We start from the raw sequence: 4,863 nt of genomic DNA on the forward strand, positions 1-4,863 counted from the left end.
AAAATTGATAAACTTTTAGCCAGATTCATCAAGAAGAAAAGGGAGAGGACTCAAATCAATAAAATTAGAAATGAAAAAGGAGAAGTTACAACTGATACTGCAGAAATACAAAGGATCATAAGAGATTACTACAAGCAACTATATGCCAATAAAATGGACAACCTGGAAGAAATGGACAAATTCTTAGAAATGCACAACCTTCTAAGACTGAAACAGGAAGAAACAGAAAATATGAACAGACTAGCCACAAGTAATGAAATTTGAACTGTGATTAAAAATCTTCCAACAAACAAAAAAGTCCAGGACCACATGGCTTCACAGGCGAATTCTATCAAACATTAAGAGAAGAGCTAACACCTATCCTTCTCAAATTCTTCCAAAAAACTGCAGAGGGATGAACACCCCCAAACTCATTCTATGAGGCCACCATTACCCTGATACCAAAACCAGACCAAGATATCACAAGAAAATAAAATTACAGGTCAATATCACTGATGAACATAGATGCAAAAATCCTCAACAAAATACTAGCAAACAGAATCCAACAACACATTAAAAGGATCATACACCATGATCAAGTGGGATTTATCCCACAGATGAAAGAATTCTTCAGTATACACAAATCAGTCAATGTGATACACCACATTAACAAGCTGAAGAATAAAAACCATATGATCAACTCAATAGATGCAGAAAAAGCTTTTGACAAAATTCAACACCGATTTATGATAAAAACTCTCCAAAAAGTGGACATAGAGGGAACCTACCTCAACAAAATAAAGGCCATATATGACAAACCCATAGCAAACATTATTCTCAATGGTGAAAAACTGAAACCATTTCCTCTAAAATCAGGAACAAGACAAGGGTGCCTACTCTCACCACTATTATTCAACATAGTTTTGGAAGTCCTAGCCATGGCAATCAGAGAAGAAAAACAAATAAAAGAATCCAAATTGGCAAAGAAGAAGTAAAACTGTCACTGTTTGCAGATGACATACTATACATAGAAAATCCTAAAGATGCCACCAGAAAGCTACTAGAGCTAATCGATGAATTTAGTAAAGTCGCAGGATGCAAAATTAATACACAGAAATCTCTTGCATTCCTATACACTAACAACAAAAGCTCAGAAAGAGATTTCTGATCTTTCAGTGGTAAAGGGGAAACAATCCCATTTACCATTGCAACAAAAAGAATAAAATACCTAGGGATAAACCCTAGCTAAGAAGGCAAAAGACCTGTACACAGAAAACTGTAAGACACTGATGAAAGAAATAAAAGATGACACAAACAGATGGAGAGATATACCATGTTCTTGGATTGGAAGAATCAACACTGTGAAAATGACTATACAACCCAAAGCAATCTACAGATTCAATGCAATCCCTATCAAATTACCAATGGCCCTTTTCACAGAACTAGTACAAAAAATTTTACAATTTGTACGGAAACAGAAAAGACCTCGAATAGTAAAAGCAATCTTGTGGAAAAAAGAAAAAAGAAGCTGGAGGAATCAGGTTCCCTGAATTCAGACTATACTACAGGGCTAGAGTAATCAAGACAGTATGCAAAAAGATAACCAACAAGAACCTACTGTATAGCACAGGGAACTCTGCTCAATGTTATATGGCAGCCTGGATGGGAGGGGAGCCTGGGGAGAATGGATACATGTATATGTATGGCTGAGTCGCTTTGCTGTGCACCTGAAACTATTACAACATTGTTAATTGACTATTCTCCAATATAAAATAAAAAGGTTTAAAAAAAAGACAGTAAGGTACTGGCACAAAAACAGAAATATAGATCACTGGAACAGGATAGAAATCCCAGAGATAAACCCACACAGCTATGGTCACCTAATCTATGACAAAGGAGGCCAGAATATACAATGGTGCAAAGACAGCCTCTTCAATAAGTGGTGCTGGGAAAACTGGACAGCTACATGTAAAAGAATGAAATTAGAACACTCCCTAACACAATACACAAAGATAAACTCAAAATGGATTAAAGACCTAAATGTAAGGCCAGACACTATAAAACTCTTAGAGGAAAACATAGGCAGAACACTCTTTGACATAAATCACAGGAAGATCTCTTTTGACCCACCTCCTAGTGTAATGAGAATAAAAACAAAAATAAACAAATGGGACCTAATTAAATTTAAAAGCTTTTGCATAGCAAAGGAAACCATAAACAAGACGAAAAGACAACACTCAGAATGGGAGAAAATATTTGCAAACGAAGCAACAAAGGATTAATCTCCAAAATACACAAATGGCTCATGCAGCTCAATATCAAAAAAAACAGACAACCGAATCAAAAAATTGGCAGAAGACCTAAACAGACATTTCTCCAAAGAAGACATACAGATGGCCAACAAACACAGTAAAAAGTGCTCAACATCACTAATTATTAGAGAAATGCAAATGAAAACTACAATGAGATATCACCTCACATCTGTCAGAATAGCCATCATCAGAAAATCTATAAACAATAAATGCTGGAGAAGGTGTGGAGAAAAGGGAACCTCTTACACTGTTGGCTGGAATGTAAATTGATACAGCCACTATGGAGGACAGTATGGAGGTTCCTTAAAAAACTAAAAATAGAACTACCATGTGACCCAGCAATCCCACTACTGGGCATACACCCAGAGAAAACCATAATTCAAAAAGATACAACCATAATTCAAAAAGACAAATGTTCACTGCAGCACTATTTACAATAGTCAGGACATGGAAACAATCTAAATGCCCATCAACAGAGAAATGGATAAAGAAGATGTAGTACACATATACAATGGAATATTACACAGGCTTTTTTTTTTTTTTTTAAATTATTTATTTATTTATGGCTGCATTGGGTCCTCGTTGCTGCACATGGGCTTTCTTTAGCTGTGGTGAGCAGGGGCTACTCTTCATTGCAGTGTGCAGGCTTCTCATTGCGGTGGCTTCTGTTGTTGCGGAGTACAAACACATATATATGGAATCTAAGAAAAAAAAAAAGGTCATGAAGAACTTAGGGGCAGGTGGATTCTTAAGCACTGCGCCACCAGGGAAGCCCTACTCAGCCTTAAAACGGAAAGAAATTGGGTCATTTGTAAAGACGTGGATCGACCTAGAGACTGTCATACAGAGTGAAGTAAGTCAGAAAGAGAAAAACCAATATCGTATATTAATGCATATATGTGGAATCACTGGTATAGACGATCTTATTTACAAAGCAGAAATAGAGACTCAGACGTAGAGAACAAACGTATGGATACCAAGGGAGAAAAGGAGGGGGGGTGGGATGAATTGGGAGATTGGGATTGACATAGATACACTATTGATACTATGTATTAAATAGATAACTAATGAGAACCTACTGTATAGCACAGGGAACTCTACTCAATGCTCTGTGGTGACCTAAAAGGGAAGGAAATCCAAAAAAGAGGGGATATATGTATATGTATAGCTGATTCACTTTGCTGTGCAGTAGAAACTAACACAATATTGAAAAGCAACTATACTCCAATAAAATTTTTTTTTAATCTTGTAATAATCTATAATGGAAAAGAATCTAAAAAGGAACGTATATATAAGTATAACTGAATCACTTTGCTGTACAGCTGAAACTAACACTACATTGTAAATCAACAATATGTCAATTACGTTTTTAAAAAAGAAAGAAAAGGTGAGAGTGAATAATACCCTGAACACAGGAGGAAGGGTTGGTTGACTTTTTATAGGCGTGAGGACAGTTCTTCCACAGTAACAGGACAGAAGGAAGAGTATTTGGGCACAGCCACGGTTGCACGGACTGGTGTGGATATAGGAGCCTGAGGAAGTTCATTTTTGGCTGCTTCAAGTTTCTCAGTGAAATAGGAAGCAGAGCCATCAGCTGAGATGGTGTGGCCTTTTGAGGGGAGGGGTCACTCTCTCTGGAAATAACAAGGCAATGTGGAGGTCAAACAGTGACCTGGGATTCCTTTCTCCTAACTCCTTCTGTTTGGAATGGAAACAGCCACATCTCTCTATCCTAAAAATAACTCTTCTTGGACATCACATCACTTTCCGGCTACCATCCTGTGCCTCATCTCCTTTCATTAAAATTAACATCATGGGGCTTCCCTGGTGGCGCAGTGGTTGAGAGTCCGCCTGCCGATGCAGGGGACACGGGTTCGTGCCCCGGTCCGGGAAGATCCCAGATGCCGCGGAGCGGCTGGGCCCGTGAGCCATGGCCGCTGAGCCTGCGCGTCCGGAGCCTGTGCTCCGCAACGGGAGAGGCCACAACAGTGAGAGGCCCACGTACCGAAAAAAAAAAAAAAAATTAACATCATGATACAAATGAACTTTTTTACAAAACAGAAACAGACTCAGACATACAAACTTATGGCTACCAAAGGGGAAAGGGGGAGAGGGGATAAATTAGGAGTTTGGGATTAACAGATACACACTACTATATGTAAAATAGATAAAACAACAAGGTCCTACTGTATAGTACAGGGAACTGCATTCAATACCTTGTAATAACCTATAATGGAAACAAATCTGAAAAAGAATCTATATATGTATGTATGCATAACTGAATCACTGTGCTGTACACCTGAAACTAACACAACATTGTAAATCAACTATACTTTGATTTTTTAAAAAATCAGTTAGGATAGGAAAATCTTTAATATTAACTACATTTATGACTAATTTATTTCTTTCAAGGGTTGATAATGAAAACAAATTTGGATTTTTGATCTCTCATGAGTGAAAGTCTCAACTGTGCACTGCTGTGTAAATTAATATTTTGTGAATATTTGCAACTTATGAGAAGCCACTTTTTTTACATATTTTAAAATTATAATACCTCAGTCAAATTCTCCTA

Source organism: Neophocaena asiaeorientalis, unplaced genomic scaffold, assembly GCF_003031525.2.
Source record: "Neophocaena asiaeorientalis asiaeorientalis breed wild unplaced genomic scaffold, Neophocaena_asiaeorientalis_V1.1 scaffold333, whole genome shotgun sequence".
Lineage (NCBI taxonomy): Eukaryota > Metazoa > Chordata > Mammalia > Artiodactyla > Phocoenidae > Neophocaena > Neophocaena asiaeorientalis.